Raw genomic sequence first — 17500 nt, forward strand, 5'->3', positions numbered from 1 at the left:
CACCACGCTTGGAATTGTATTTTATTATATAGATACTGATGAAATACCAGGATTTCTCCTTTTACTAAAAAATCATATCTTCACCGCGCGCAGTGAACATATCATTTTTATCTTTCACATGACAGGATATAGGTGTCGTCATGGTAACGAACACGATTAGCCAATAAAATGCGAGCGTCGTCTTCATTGTAAGATACTTTTTCTTCTCTACTACATTAACATTTTAATTGGAAAATTCTACATCATCATGATTTGCTTTTCATAACTTTCATATCTTGTTTCATGTTACACAACATGCGTGTTTTAGCGGTTGGTGACCGCTTTTTCATCATTTTGAAAATGAAAAAAAAAGCAAGTTGTTTTAAATCTGGACATTTCTTCAATATCTATATAATAAACAGAACATTACATGACCACTTGGGGATACGAGTTTTATCTTCTCGTGCTGAAAGTATCTCTCACTCGTTCGCTTCACTCACTCGTGAGAGATACTTTCAGCACTCGAAGATAAAATTCGTATCCCCGCGGGGCCATTGAATATCCTCTATTTATTTTATTTTCTCTTGTTCATCATATGCACTGAAACCTCCACACGAACATTTCACTATATTATGAACTCAACATAATGATTTATATTTGAATTTGAGAATGATGGCATGGAGCTGTCGAAACGTCATTCTTTAATATCGCTGCTTTTTATTCTTAATCGCTTATCGAAATACTTAAAAGTGATCGCAAATTATCTTTTTCTTCCCTTTATGCATTTTATTGTAGGAGCGAAATCCCTTAAAACAATTCGGAGAAACTCGGATTCAGCACTTGCTTCCTTAACAAATGAAGATAAGTCTTTCGCAAAGATGAAAGCATTAGTAAATGCAGTCAAGCTTCAGCAAGAAAGGATAGCAAGTCCAGAGAAAAAAGTGCAGATGGTTCATAAGCTGTTTTTGCACGTATGACGTAATTCAAGATGGTGCTGAAAAAGCAGACGAACAAAAAACGAAAACTTGCTAAGGTTCAACTTATGCACGGGATACCCAAGATTGCGTAAGGCAATTTAAAATCTTTATAATGACGTCAGCTATGCGTCTGACCTCTAATAGATCATAAGTGAGAACCAATCAAAATGAGTGCATTATATAAATGAGTGCTCATTATATAAAGATAAGTGAATCTCTTCGTCTTTTAAGTAATATTTCAAAAACGAGTGCGAGTGTTTTACCGGGGTTTCCGAACACGAGAAAACTTTTAATGTTTTCGAGTGTTTGGAAACCCCGGTAAAACACGAAGCACGAGTTTTTGAAATGGCTTCTCAATCGGCGCCTAATTGCAAACAAAAGAAAACAAAAGAACAAAAGAAAGCCAAAATCACATAAGCAAAATGTGCATTTTTCCTTCTATCGTTTAATCAGCGCACAGTTTGTGATGATAATGTCCGTGTTTTTCGCAACTGAAGCTTGCTTATTTCAAGTAGTTTCAATTTGCATTCAGTGGCGTCCTGCTAGTTCCGAACATAGTTAATAGAGGAGAATGGTTAGGAAGCTCGGCAAACATCAAAGGAGCAAACAAAGCAGCCAAGATTTAGGTTGGAAAGTCCACTACCGTGCACAATCTTTTGTTTTGCGCTCATACACTATGCATGAATTACGTAACCAACACGTTTCTATTGGTTAGTTCTTCAGTACGGAGTAAACAACCATTATGTTTTGTGCACGGTCAAGGCCAGAAAAGTGAACAAAAACCTACAACAAAGAAAGTTGTCGGGTTTCCTAACCATTCTCCTGTATTAACTATGTTCCGAAACATGGAATGGTTAGCTGAAGATGAATCTTGCCAGTTTCAACCGCCCAAAAGTATGCAAGGAGGTTGGAATTAATCGGAAAACGGCTCATTGTTTGAGAATTGCCTGCGCGACTAAGTTATTTAATTCAGGCGTTGAAGAAAAACTCATTCGTGAAAGGACCGGACATGGGTGAAATGCCTTGTTAACCTACGAGAAACCTAGTTTAGGGCAAAGTGCTTAAGTGTCGAATCTACTTTGGACCTTGTACATCCAGCAGTGTAACAGAAGGTAGTGGTAGTGGTAGTACAGTTTCTAAAACTTTAGAAATTGTAAACAGTGCGCGCAGAGTGTTTAATTCAGGAACGTTTTTGAATTGCACTGTAAACGTAAATGTAAACAGCAAACAATAGAAGTAATAAAGCTTCGTTTAAGTTGTGTATTACTTTTTCCAATTGATTTCCAAACACATGTGTTTGGGTATCCAAACACGCTGTTCTTTCCCGCGGTATCAAGGTGCATCCATGTGACCTAAATGCGGGCACGCAATTGGTTTATCACTTGATGAATTATTAATGAGTTTGAGAACATGTTTTTCCTGTTTGATTTCTAACACCGCAAAGATTTAGCATCGTGTTAACGTCAAACGGCACTGAAACGGCAGTCTATGGTCACAAAAACTTGAAAATTCTCATATTCTACAATGAACATGGAGTTTTTACATCTGAAGCAGGATTACAAGCAAATCATTACATCAGAGGTTTTAAATTTAGCGTAGTTTCTGTCTTAACTGCGAGGCATCAACTGAGACGACAATCATTATTTCTATGTGATTCTCAACATGGAAATATTGAACGTACATGTTAGATTCTTATGGGGTCAGTCAATAGTATCATTATGTTAACTTTTTGTGGTTATTATTACGTCATTATAATATATGTATTATGTCGTTATTTTACACACGACCACACAAGACTCTCCCTAATAAGACGGTGTTCGATATCTGTAGTTAACAAGCAATGAATCAGCTAAACTCAAACACGTTTCTTTGTTTTGTTTTGTTTTGTTTTGTTTTGTTTTGTTTTGACAAAGCGGGAACTTTCAGAGCGATGTTCAAACAAGGTTCAGGGAACCCAACGGCGACTAAATTCGGTGCATATCTGTTTGGAAGGAAGGTTGGCTAGAATTTTCGAATATTCGAGCTCAGACTCTCGAGGCGCACTAAGATTTTAGACATTTTTTCTGAACAGATTTCCTAGATATTTCGGAAAAGTAGTGAGGAGTCTGAAGAGTGCGTAGAAATGTCGAAACCACATCATAGTTGAACAATGCTATAATTTTTGAGCTGAGTAGGAGTCAACTGTGTTATAGTTGGGTACCACACTGTCGGAGTTAGCCGAATTGATCTATTGGAAATAGGCAAGCATAGAATTTGAAGATATGTAACTTCTATTATTTTCGCAAAAGTTAGTTTGAGAATCATATTTTAAGCAAGCGTTCCCCAAAATTTTCGGGGAAGGGGGGGGGGGGGAGGGGGAGAAGGACGATTACGTCATGCGGCAAAGTTTTGATCAGACCCGTCACGATTGCTAGAACTTTTGGACGAGGCAAAAAAGCCCCCTAGAATTACAGACCTGGAGTCTCCTAGCACATGCGAAAAGATATTTTTGAGGGCAGCTGCAAACTCACCAAACGAGCTTTTAAAACAACGTAGGAACCATTTTAGGTAATTCCCACAAATTTTAACACATCCGGTTGTTGAGTGCCACTGAAAGTTTAAAGCTCGTCTTGGTAACGAAGTAAACAGAAAAGGTTTATTTCAGTTAATTTAGCGTGATCTGTGCTTGAATATCGGGTATTAAGGATAGCACACGTTTCTTTACAGATCACATGGGAAGATCGAGTTTCCAAAGCATAAAATTTGAAGATATGTAACTTATTTGTTACAGACTCGTTTGCAGCAAACGCAAAGCCAAATATCTCTCAGTATTGATGTAACACTGTATCCGAGGGAACAAAGTCCCTGAACACGGCTTTTATCAGAGTACGATTCCTGTATAAACAACTCTAAGGGTTTTCTAATGACTAAGGAGATATTGATGCCCAGCTTTATGACTGACTTGTACTGATATCGCCCACTATTTTTAGACGGTCTTCGTTGACAATACACCTCATAGACTGCGATGTGCTCAGTAAATGAACAAAAAAAAATGTCGTTACTGAGCCATATTTGATTATGTTCATGAAAGCATCCCTTAATTCGTGATTGTTTGTAAAGTTATTTTTTGGACCATTAGTTATTCACCTCGGATGGTATGTACGAAAGTCATTATTCATCTCTGTGTCATTAAAAGTGGTGCCTATTTCCTTTCACGTCGGTGAATAATTGAAAGTGTAATACGGTAACCAGATATTCAAAATAACGCTTTTTGGATTAGCAGTTGCCCTCTTCGTTTATTGTGTATATACATATACTAACACAAAAATCTGACTTGGTGTAAGAAAATCTGACCACTAAGACTTCCGAACAAATATATCTCGACTTGGCTCTCGAGTAATGTATATTGTCACGATGACAAAAGCGTTGTCGGGAACACAGTAATTTCACACCTGAGAGAACAAAAAAGAACGTAGGATTCATTCGGCGGCATACAGGGCTGACAAAGGGAACTGTTATTGAGGACCAGTTCCAGAGTTAAACAGCATCAAAATAACCGCAATTACAGCTGTAGGTGGTACAACCTTGGTGCCAAAAGCAAACGAGGTAAGATGGACTCTTTCCTTATTTAACACTGTATTGCCGGTTTATTTTTATCATTTGAGACGAAAATGAATTCAAAATTTTGTTTCACAACAATGCTCTTGACCATATGAGATTTTGAATAGTCACGATATCATAAACATCTTCCAAACAGGCAATTTGATTCCCTTCCCAAGTGATCATTAGATAAAGTTCTCCCTGTTAACTCGAAACACTTTAAAATGAAAAGTGATCAGGGAAGAAATGTGGAACTTCGTTTCCAGTGGATGGCGATGACATTTAAATGTCAATGTTAATGTAATGAACTTTTTCGAAGAAAGGCTTAACTAACTCTACACCCACTCAATAACTATATAAACCCATTGGCTCCTAGGAGTGAGATTTAACAGATTTTACACAAACGTCACACGATTTTACTTGTCAATCGGGCGCGGTTCAGGAGTCGATGCCGGGTTAACCGGCTTTTTATTTTTATTTTTCTCAAGTCGTTCTCATAAAGATCAGAGTTCAGATCAGCACAGCACAGATAACGATTTAAATTGATAGATAGGGCAAGTTTTGACCGGGTTATACGTCAGCCACAATGCCATGCGGGCGGTCCTTCTCAAAGAAGAGACATTCAGCCCCACGATATGGGGCTTACTAATTCACTATCGAGCACACGTCAAGTAAGGGGAGAAATCTTTGCTTTGCACGTGATACTAAGTTCTCCATAACAAGCGCACGTGAAAAGTATTAACATCTGAATGTATCCAACGAAAGCAGTTTTCCTCCGACAAAGATCCATCTTAATGGCAACTTATCTCACAGCTTTCTTGACAGGTTCTCACCTCACATTCAATTCAGAACGCATGCAGCTCTATGAGCAAGGTCAGCATTTTTTGCAAAAAGGGGTTCCGCAATAAAATGGGTTATTAACTTGCTACAATATACATGTAACAAACGAAATTAAAGATACACGAAAATAGCCACGAAATTTCTTGAGTGTTTCCGCAGTAGAGGAGAAAACAGACAAGCTATTACCTAAAATACTTTCTCTGTCCTCCTAAAAAAACCCCAAGGTAATTGCCATTCCGGAAAAAAAACATTTTTAAAAAATGGCAGCCGCTTGTTTAATTTCATTCTTCAACAACAACGATAACAAAAATAATTAGTATCACCCAACTAGTGGACAAATGCAAATGCTGCATTTTGATTGGCTACGCTACTAGAGGACTATTAGTAATAGTCCTCGAGTAGCGAAAAGCGTGTCGTTTTCTTTCGCTTTATTCCAAATAAATATTTCTTCAACTTGCATTTGCTAACTTTGTTATTGCCTTTTCTGTCCGACTAGTTGGGTGATACTAAAGCTTCGCCTCATGGGCTATTGACCCGTAGCCCTTGCGGGCTACGGGTCTAATTGTTAATTAACAACTACTACTACTAGCATCAGTAATAATAATAATAACAATAAAAATAATATTCATTAGTATAGTAATAATAATAATAATAATAATAATAATAATAATAATAATTCAACGGAAGAATAAACACCTGGCGGGTAAACTGACAAACTTCTCTTTGTCCTGGTGCTAAAAACTTTTGAGCAAAATCCATGCCAAAAGTGGCTATAAGGAAAACAGCATACGAAGTCATCATACCAGGAGCCCGTGACTAGAAAGACTGAGGACAAAAAGCGAACAACTAAGACTCCTGGTTCGAATGATCGTCTTCTGGGTATTTTCAAGAGAGTATGAAGATAAGAGAGGTAATCCCTCATATTGGCCCTATTCCCATCGTAATCCCTCTTAAGTTATTTTAGATCTCCTGCCAGATCCGGTATTCCCACGAGGGTTAACTGATAGCCAATCATATGTCCCCATTTTAATTTTTGCTACGCAATTATTCGCGTCGTTCGCAAAAATGGGGACATATGATTGGCTATCAGTTAACCCTAGCTCGTGAGAATACCGGATCTCGCAGGAGATCTAAAAATAACCTAAGAGGGATTACGATGGTAATAGGGCCAATATAAGGGATTACCTCTCTTACCTTCATACTCTCTTGGTATTTTAAGATAACTGCTTCTCGCATTAATCATATCGTTAATTTATGCGCATTTGACGTCATGGGAGATATGGCACATTATTATACGGCTACAATAGTGGGCGCGTGGGCGAAAACAACAAAAAATATGGACATAGTACAACTATATTTTCAATAAATGAAAGAACTTGAACTAGCCGTCCCTTAGAATGAGCGACGAAGAGAGACAGCGAGTGCGAGTTTTATTATCCAAAGGACGAAGAACAGGCCAAAACTGAGCCAAACAACATGAGCGAAGTTATCACTTTGATAAATTTCCTGCAAACGCTTGTTGGAAAAAAAAAAATTGCATGCAGCACAAATGAAATAGAAAAAAAATTCTTGCACTACTGCAAGCAAGAAAAAAAAAATGTTGCAAAGCTATTTCATCATTCCTGGGGGGTTTTACAAAAATCCCAGCAAAACTGCAACCATTCCGGATAATCTGCAAGAGAGCGAAGCCTCTCTGGTTAGCCTATAAAAATAACACATTGATTGGCCTAAATAACACACTGGTTAGCCTAAACGTCACACCGGTTGGCCTACAGCTAGCGTAGGTAGCTTGCGGTTTGCCCTTATAATGGTATAAGGGATTTCTTGCCGCTCGGTTCACATGGCTCCAAGTCATAGGAGTCATGCAAGCTATTACGGTTAGCCTAAATTACCCATTGGCTAGCCTAGTCAGCACTACAGTTAGCCTACAGTTCCTTCGGTAGCTTGCGGTTATTGGGATCAGGGATTTCTAGCTTGCTGGCTCGCACTGTATCCAAATTCAGTAGCTTATCACAAGCAGTAATGGAGGTAAAGTTTTCTCTTTCAAGAGTCAAGTTTTATTAGACAAAGAAAAATAATTTGTTCGTTTTTAATCTTTTCAACTGAAGCATTTTCATGTAATTACTTTCCATTGAAATAAAAGGTTTTTGCAATGTCTTATATGATATAAGACAACAGATAACAAATTAGACCATGATCAACTAACTTTAATTCTGCTTTCACATTTGTTTTGGAGATTTCAGTTCAACTTTTAAATTGTAACTAATGATTCTAGCAGTAATTACCACGCTATGAGCATTTCTGAACTGCCTTTTGCTATTTTAGCTATTTTTTAATTAAAAAGCTAAACATTTTCAAATCTACCTGTGGAGCATCACTTTATAACATGAGAATATTGTTATTAGGTAATATTAAATGATTCTAAAGAATGACATTCCGAAAACATGTAGCTATACAAGAATGATTTTGTATAGCTTACAACATTTTAGGCTTTGCAGCTCCCTATTAGAACTATTATTGCAATAACCACAATGTAAATGTAAATACATTCTGTAAATGTAAAAACGACACTTTTTTGAGGAAAAAAAAAGGTCGGCCCCTTAACCTCGTCCGTTCGGTCATTACAGGGAAATCTCAGACCTCGGTCTGAGAGTAATGACCTCACTATCGGTTAATAAGTGGTATTTTTCCCTTTACAGTGCAGAAGTAAGGAAGAAGATTATTCTTGTTTTCGTTTGGCTTGGACTGGACAATCGAAACAGACAGCTCTTTGAAATGGCATTTTTTATCCTGCATTGAATACTGCAAAACTCGCCAAAAGGTAAATTCAAGGACGAAAAACCGATATCGCATCACCCATCGCAATATCGGTTTTTCGAGTGAAATTTAACGTGGAACTGCCTCGTCCATGTTTTTCAAAGGTGCACATTTGAAATGGCATGGTATTCTGCAATCACTTTGGTACAGGTTTGTGATTCCGCAGCTTGTTAGTGCCATTCGACATGCGATATCCGGCATGCGATATTCGACGGGTTTGGCGGGGAGAAAAAACGTCCTGAAGAAGGACGAGTTTGGACCATTTCATCCAAATGTAGCTCACTTGACATAGCAATGACACACGTATCTCAAAACAAAGCAACTTCTACGTCTTGGATTAGGGTGTATGCCATTTAATGTCGTAGCCAGGAATTCTCAATTTATTCGTTTTGCTAATTCGTAAGATCATTCGTTTGTGCTTCAGGTTTTTTAAGAAATGTATATTTGACTTGAGACTTTTTTGTCTCTGATTAGCCTTTGTTTGTTTTCCTTGCTTCTCGTTTCCGTCAGTTGCAACAATACAACGTATAATTCTCAGTTTGTTTGTTCCTTTTAATTATATAGCGTTGTGTAATTTTCTTATAGAAAATCGACCACGTTTTTTGTAGTTACTTGTCTGTTAATCCGGATTAGCAGGCACTCAGATATTGTTTGTTGTATTTTTGTCAATTCGATGTGGGTTTCTGTTCGGATTCAAGTCAAAACTCTGTTTGTATTTGATCTCTGTTTTGTTTCCTTTTACGATGATTGCCCTGAAGTAAAAGGTGTTGAGTATTTCAAATTGTGCAAGGATTCCGTTAACAATTGTTAGGCTCCGTTTTAAAAGCTTACTTAACAGGTGGTGATGTGTCGATTCATTTAAGGTATCAAGATATCATCGCACCTACTTATGATTCAGAGTCTAGCAAAGGGCAAAGTACTTCAATCCTGTCACATGAGTCATGTCATAGTACTCTGCGCTTATTGAAACCATTGCAAGAAGTACATGTTCTTACCCTCAAACTTCGGTCCTATAAGATTGTTTTTCATTCTATCACCGTCCTCCTTTGTTTTCCCAAAGCGACTGTCGCGCGACACTTCAATAAAATCCGAGATTATTACTAATAAGTTCCCACATATAGAACTGAAATAGACGTGGATTTTCGTCTGAAGGAACCCCACCTGGCTTTCTACTAATTTCGTTTTATGCTTCACCAACAAGATCCTAAAGAAAACACGACACGAGTTTATAAGTTACCTATTCTTGTTCTTACGCTATTAAGCTTATGGTCAGTAAAAAAACAAACACCCTTTACTTAACCAAGAACGCCTCACGGGGGATCATGGCTAATTGGTTCGTTGACAGGGACAATTCGTCAAAATTCAATAGCGTCTTTTAAAACAAAAAGGCCCACAAAGCACCCATCTTCCCCCTTCTTGGAATTAATTCTAATTCGATTAAATCGTTTCCAGAAGATATATGTAATAATGCCAGGCCATTATGTCCGCACTGATTACTTGGCAAAAATTGATGGCATTTGTGTTAGTAGAAAATATTTTTCTTTCACTGAGGCTGAATATTTGAGGGGCAAGTGAGTGATAATGATTGTTTTCAGGGGGTATGAGCAAAGTAACCAGATTAATTTTGAAATATTCATATACTAGGGGTATTAGTAAATTTAATGTTGGGAGGCTCTACGTTATATTGCTCTTATTCAACAATGAAATAGAACTCGAATCACATGGTTCAATCAAACCATGAATTGAGGAGGGAAACAACTGCTTTTAATTCAGTTAGCTCGCCATCGAAACCACATGCTAAGTTGCGAAGATCAATTTTGGTAGGTACAAATATTGAATTAAAGCGCTGTGTAGTGTCGCCACTGGATGATAGAAACCAGGGGAATCTTTGGTGCAATCCGTAGCGCCAACCATTTTAACTATTTTAATTTAAACACTAACTGATATCATGTTATCTGGCCTTACTTCTTTTGCGAAGCTTCAAAGCTGATATTAATTAAATGAGTAACAATAGCATTAGTGCCAGTGCTCAGACCGAAAAGTGGAACAGAACGGTGAAGACAGTTCGCTTCAAAAACACGAACCTCAAACGGCCACCTTCGCGCAGAACATCGCGAGCTAAACTTCAAATACGCTTTGTTCCTAAACACATCCTTAGGATGCATTCTCTTTACATATGTTAGATTTCAGAAAGATATAAAGATTTGCAAAACTGGCCAGATTGAAACAAATCCCGTGAGTTTAATGTTGGCAAAGCAGAACTTCACAAACATTGGATGAATTCCACCTCAGTAACAAACGTGGTTATGAAGATCGTAAATTTTAGAGTAGGAGAGCACCTATCGGATCGTTTGGACGGTAAAAAAAAGTTAAACAAAAACTCCGGCCAACTTAATCTCGAAAATAATAAATTTGCCTTGAGGCGCCCCTAGGGAAACTGAATCTTTGCAAATTAAACAAACCTATATTTCTATCAAAGTGCTGGCGCCTTTGACTCGAATGGACGCTACTTTTGAACAGAAACAAATCTTTAACAGCACTGCTACAGTAGTTTTGACGTCCCAGGAATAGAGTCTTAGTCGAAATTAGAGAGAGATTTAATCCTGCAGAGGAAAAAGTAACAAGTCGATCAATTTAAGAAAAAATGTACTTCATATTAAATTCGATAGTCATCCAACTTGAACAACAAGTTTTTGCCTTCTTCCGTCTTTCGAGCCCACTACTTTTTACCTTCTTCTTCAGGGGCTGGTTCCTGAAAGGTGTAATAACTACTATTCCATGGATAAATGTGCCGGAAATAAGGCACATTGATACATGGATTAGAGTTATTACACCTTTACAGGAACCCGCCCCCACAAGTTAACCAGAAGGGGCAAAAAAAAAACCCGCTGTAAAGCCGCAGTTTCATTTCATTTAGCAAAGGTTTTTCAAGGACTATTCCAATCGTACCCAAGACCTGAAATCACCCACTCTCAAATAGATAATTTTTCAATTACGTTAAATTAGATTTTACGAGTGTTGTTTGAGGGTCATCAAAAGCTCGGATCAGTGGAAAGCGGTCAACTTCTCACAAAGTAGGTCGCAATCAAACTTTGATTGTAAGTCGAAAATTCCCCTTTGAAGTAAAAGTCTTTTTCTGCTGCCATTAATCTGCATTCACCTGGAATACATTTTGCTGCACATGGAACTTGGGGTCACGTGTACAATTTAAACCAATCCGGGGCCGATGAAAAAGTGCATTGTGAAGAAACACTTTATAGCTTAGTTGAAAGAGGATTATGTTTATTATCTGTGATGCAAATCAACTCCTCCCTGTGACTTACAAAATCGAATATAACTTCCCGTCCATAATTCTTCTACCTGACAATCTACATTTTCCACTTTCGAAACATCATTTAACTTTTGTATTTACGTTAAATTTTGTGATAGTTGCACTTCTTGAGTTTTATTTACAAAACGCAGTAAAATCAGAAGTACACTAAATTAAGAGTTGTTGTCACATTGTTACCAACGTGGGGAAAATGCACTTTTTTAATTTAAAAATACACCAGTTTGAGACTTTTTTTGAAAGAGACTGAAATTCAGTGATAAATGCCCTAATTAACTATCTTGTCCTTTCGACGCCATGTCGCTCAATATCGGCTTTTTGTTTCATTACCCGAAGGGATCGGAAAAACCTTACTACCATTCAATTACTCGTAAAATGGAATTAATTCTACGATAACCCTGTATAAGAGGTGAAGCTGGCGCGGAAATGACTTGTAGTAGCGTGGTTTCTGACTCATTTATTTTCAGAATTAAAAGAAACATTCATGGTCATTTCGGTTTCAAGAAACAAAAGAAATAGGGGTCACACTACACAAATTTTTCATTCTGAAAATAATCATGCAACTGCTTGGTTTAATATTGAAGCGCATTGGAAATAGTTCAGTTAGTCCACGAGTTATGGGAAATAACTTAGGAAATCATTGCATACGTCGTCAAAAACCATGGTCCTACTTATCTGCCACCAGTACGAACGGTGGACAGCTATATTATTTTCATAGATTAATTTTCCAAAATCCTGAAATCAAGACTATTGGCAGTCAAAATCCCTGAATTCCAAGATATTTGGAAGCCAACATTCATAAAAGCTAAAACCTTAAGGCCTAAAAAACTTTTGTGTAGGCCTAATTAGCCCAAAGGTTAGCTTTTAATGCATGTATAGGACTAACTTTTTGTATTTCTGTATTTCTGAATTCAGAGATTTAGGCCTTCCAAACAGCGTGACTTTCCAAAAATCATGAATTCAGGATTTTGGAAACTTAACTGAAACTTATGATATCATAACACTCTGTGAAAAATAACCTCTATTGCTAGTCAACCTCGTAGTTCATTGGACGTTAATCACGTCGAAGACCACGTACGAAGGAAAACTCGCGTTGAAATTATTCTGCACTTATTGGCAAATTACTCTTTCGCATCGTAAATGCGTAGCAAGTTCTCCAAGCATAAGATTGCTATGAAAGGCGCTACGCGTTTCAGGAACAATAATTAAAAAGTTCACTGCAATATGCCTGAAGCACTTGACAATACAAGAAACCAGGTTCCACATTTTTTCACGTTTGTTAGGTTCTACAGAGGCAAAAGAAAATGTGCCAACAACTAAAAAACACATCAAGGAAGCGCGTACACACCATGTTTCATTGCCTAAAAACCATTATTTATGTGTTTGGTTCACTGTTGGCTGATAAAGTTCGTTTCACATTCCCTTAGTTACAAATGTTTCAGGGAAAGTATAACCAAATCTATTCTTGGTCCATCACCAGGCAATGGACTTCCCATCGGTCATAGAACCAGAAGGAAAAACGATAAATAAAGTTGAGGAACTAAATTCACGGAGTTCCTACTGAACAATAAATTCTACCTATCGTTTGAAGTCGAGACGTCAGCTCGATTAAGATCACGTGACTGGCTAAGCATCCGGAAATGACTCTATTAGAATAAACTAAACTGAGAACACCCGTGGATTTTTATACTGTGACTGTGAAATGATTCCTTTATGGAGCTTTCTCGAAAAGTTGTAATTAATCACACTATTAGTTATTTCATTATGGCAGGTTTTGGTGATCAATCTTACTTTAACAGACCGCGCGGTATATAGTAAAAAAAAATTTCTGGACGGGAACTTCATCACGTAGTAAGAACAGCATCAAGCATGTTATAAAATTCTCTCAAGAGGATTTGCCTATTTGGTAAAAAAAACATCACTTAACGAATTTCAACTATTTGAAAAAAAACAACCTGATTCAACACATTTCTTTTACAATATAAGTGAATACACGACTCAAACATTTGATACATTCACGTGCTCGAACTGAATTAAAAAGTTGACTTGAAGGTGGAGAAAATGTCACAATTAATCTTTTTAGCGTGTTCTATATTTGTAATATTTCAGATAATTGGCACAACCTCATGGCGGTTTCTTGGAAACACATTTCAAAAGAGATTATAGATGTTACAAAAACAAACAACTATACAAGGTTTATTAGTTACTGCTTAAAGGTAACTCGCGTGAAATAACAATATGGTGAATTAAAAATACACACAGTACATGGTCTCGCAAAATACCTAAAAATGATTTAAACCTCTATTGGTGACACAAACAGAATAGGAATTTTAAATCTGAATGTAAATTGCTCGCATTAATGACAAACGGCAAGAATGTGTTGTTTTTCAGCCCGTCGTCACAAACTTACTCTTGACAGGAATGCGATTACGTTTCTTCAGCTTTGATTTTCCCATAACAATACGTCTACAACGGCGGAAACATTTGTAGTGACAAGGGATCGGCGCAAGGTCAAATCTGGTTAAAAGGTTATCTCGCTTAGAAAGCAGAAACCAAATTAACATTGCAGGATGTTGCCGTAAGAGTCAAGAGGAAGACAAAGATGTATTGTACTAATATCGTCTACTGCGATTTGTTTACTTCATCTTGCAAAAACTAGTGCTTCAGTTTCGTCGATGATTGTTCCTTCTAATCATTCTATATGTGCGTGTGATAAAGTAAGAAGTCAGAAATCCGCGAAAAAGCTCGAAACGTCGCTTGTGTAATACTGACTCCAAAAATTCTAACGGACGTGATTTTATAACTCTTCCGGAACTGCAAAATCGGAACAATGCGAGGATTTCTCCATCGCTTTATTGGAGCTTGCCGAATAAAGGTCATTAAATGACGTTGTTCGCCGACGTACGAAGTCGAACATATACCTGCAAGAGTCTAGAAAAATCAAGCACAAGCGTTTGTTATTTAACAAAGCAAATCTTTTTGCTATACTGAAACGCTATACAGTTGATAAGGACCATATCAGCTGTTGAAAGTAGTGACGGTTTCTGTACAGATGTGATTGATGCGTAAAAATTTGGTCTTTTCTCTTTCTTGTATCTATGATGAAGGACGAGAGCTGCACGCAATAAATAAACAATGATAAAAAAAGTATTTTAAAAACATTATTAACAGTTAGCAGTGGGGGAAATGTATTTTTTTCCAGATGAATTTGCTCAAAAGCCAGGTGTTGAACGTAGAACGACCCGGCTGCCGACCACATTAGTTGTGGATGCTTTTCCATCAGTCAGCTTTAAGACCTTAAGAGAGCTCTCTTAAACCTGGTTCAGGACGTCACTTCCAGGCCATGAAATTGTCGAAATGCCACGAGCCTCTTCTCGCAGTGAACGGTGATGACCAAATGTTGTAAATGTCACATTAATCCTCTAAATGAGTAAAAGGACATGACTTTCTTGCGGCCTGAGACAACTGTGATGACTTGGGGATGTGCGAGTGATTATGAACATGCAGGATTTCACCTTACGGAACTTTTCAGTACACAATTTATTTTGGATCCTATAACAGTTTCTCATTATCATTTGTTCATTGAATAAACGCTGAGCAGCCTCTATCCAGGGTTATCTCTATTTTAAGGCATTTGACAGTCGACAGTTAAAATGCAACGTCCAAATTCACTGAAATTGGAAATTCCTTTCTTCCTTACGCAATACACTGCAAATAGTCCGATTTTTTTAAAAGGGCACGATCTCATTACCATTGGAAACATGTTTTGGGGTATTAAAAAGATGAGAGGAGAATAGCCCTACAAAGGAAAAAAGCAATAAAACAATTTTTAGTTAAATAGTCTGGGGGATTTGTGCGCAAGCATACCAAAAAAATCTGCCGAAAAATAATGCAATTTAGAACCGGTCCCCCCCAGTTTGAAAAGCAAAATTATGACGTGTTCCAGCTCCTTGAATTGAAAGTTTAAAAGCCCAACTTGACAACCACGCAGAATTAAATATGACTTCAAGTCATTAAAATGATAATTGTTCAGTCATTTGCCTGAGAAGTGGGGACAACTTTTCCATCAAAGAAGACCCAAATCAAAAGTGCTGAAAATTCCTGTTCACACTAAAATTGTCGTAAGTCATGATTTCGTACTCTTCTCGGTGAACTCTTGTGCTGTAATATACATTTGTTTTTCAGCAGATCGTCCAAAGCCTCTTCAAAGAAGAGCGGAAAGTAATGTGGAATGATTAGCCATAAGTAAAAACGCATGTGAGTCAATGCAATCATGTTCAGAAGAATGCTTAGAAAAACACACGTAAAAAAAAGTAAAGCTATGATCCTCGCAGTTATGAACGCAATTTTAGCAATTGCGTTCCTCGGCCTGAAAATCTCACACTACAACGGGGTTTGAACCTGAGTGACTCTAAACTTACACAGGTGCGAAAAACATATGAAGCCACTGACATTTGGAAGACCTTCATTTGTGGATTCTAATGTTTCCAAATGTTCAAAAATGACCGACTCCCAACGTCAGTGCCTTCTAATTCATAGCTTTTTACAGGGTTAGAGCGTATATTGCGAAGTCACGGGTTTCAAACCCCGTTGAAGTCCTGAGTTTTCAGGCTTCTCTACGCAATTGCTCAAATTGCGTTCATAACTCGAGGAGGCTAGCTTTACTTGAGAGAAAATATGCAGTCCAGAAATATATATCATTTCGTTCATTGAGGGAACGTTTAGTTAGACGAATGCTTAGAAATACGTTGGACCTTTGACGTCTCGAAAGAAACTCCAACGCTTAGACGTCTGTTGCCTGGTGATGCTGATTGAATGAAGTATCACCTGACAGGGAAGAGGCATTGTATGGAGTCTTAACTATAGGCTCTTAGGTTTTCTCTCATGAAGCCCAGCTGACATTTCATATAAAACGCAAGGCAATTAATTCGTAAACACAGCTTAAACACAATATGACAAAACGGGTTAAGCATACCCGACTTTTGATACAGTCCAATTATTTTTCGAGTCAAATAAGTAATTAATAGCGAAATTAAGAGCACTAGTGATGATGTTAAACGGTTTTCCTGCTAATTTAGAATAAGATCTTTTTTTTGTCGCGACTTCAAATGAAAGGGAATTTATAAAAGGATGGAAGTGGCATGGATATCGCTTCAAATTTATAATAAAGAAAGCTTTAAATCTAACTTACTTTTTATCCGCCACTGACATCGTTTTTTTTCCTTTTTTTGTTTTTTAAAAAGACAAGTAACTTGTTAAACATAATATGACCGAAACCTGATTTTTCTGGCAACGTGCAATCATGATATTTTGAATTAAATAATACCAAAGTAAAAGCATAAGTGATTGGTATATTCGCGTTGACATCATGGCAACGAAAGCATTGGCAATAGACTTTATACCAAGGAGATAATATGCCTAGATATTGAGCTTCAATTGTTTTAATGTTTTGTTTTAAATTTGTTTATATTAAGATCTTTTTTTTCCTGTCTTTTGTGTGTCTTCAAATGAAAGAAAATTTTAAAATCGAAGTCACTTTTTATCCACCATGGACATCGCCCCCACGTTATTTTAATTTTCTTAAAATTTGCAAACATAAGGCTTTACGATAAAATAGATCTAGATTAGGAAAGACAGGGAGAAAAAGTGGAACAATACTAGTAATTATTCAAGGGCTTATTTGCAATAGTTCTTTCTTTTCTGAAATGCTGTCAACTGCAAGAAAGAGCCGTTTACTTTACTACAAGCAACTGACACAAAGTATTTAATTTCAGTAAAGGTCATCTAGATTCAGCTATGGGATCGACTCAATGTACCTTAAGTTACCCCACTGGGCTAGAATACTAACTTATAAACTGACAGGTGGAAATAGCTATTCGCGTTTAAGACATACAGTTTCTAAATACAGACAAATACTTACCACCTTGTTTGACTTGGTTAACCTTTTGGCTCCGATGACCTTTATCGGCTTCAATGGCAA

General features: G+C 37.3%; 1 protein-coding gene and 1 long non-coding RNA gene across 2 annotated transcripts in view; one reads left to right on the forward strand and one right to left on the reverse strand.

Moving 5' to 3' along the window:
• The window catches only part of LOC138003396 (uncharacterized), a 24679-nt gene extending 23766 nt beyond the window's left edge, over window positions 1-913 (forward strand). Inside the window, exon 9 of the transcript XR_011123518.1 lies at window positions 775-913. The gene's annotated coding sequence lies outside the window, so the exon portion shown is untranslated. The remainder of the gene's footprint in view (window positions 1-774) is intronic.
• The window catches only part of LOC138003399 (uncharacterized), a 72367-nt gene that overhangs the window by 4922 nt on the left and 49945 nt on the right, over window positions 1-17500 (reverse strand). The gene's annotated exons all lie outside the window — the stretch shown is intronic.

The sequence above is a fragment of the Montipora foliosa genome, chromosome 5 (assembly GCF_036669935.1).
Source record: "Montipora foliosa isolate CH-2021 chromosome 5, ASM3666993v2, whole genome shotgun sequence".
NCBI classification, from domain to species: Eukaryota; Metazoa; Cnidaria; class Anthozoa; order Scleractinia; family Acroporidae; genus Montipora; species Montipora foliosa.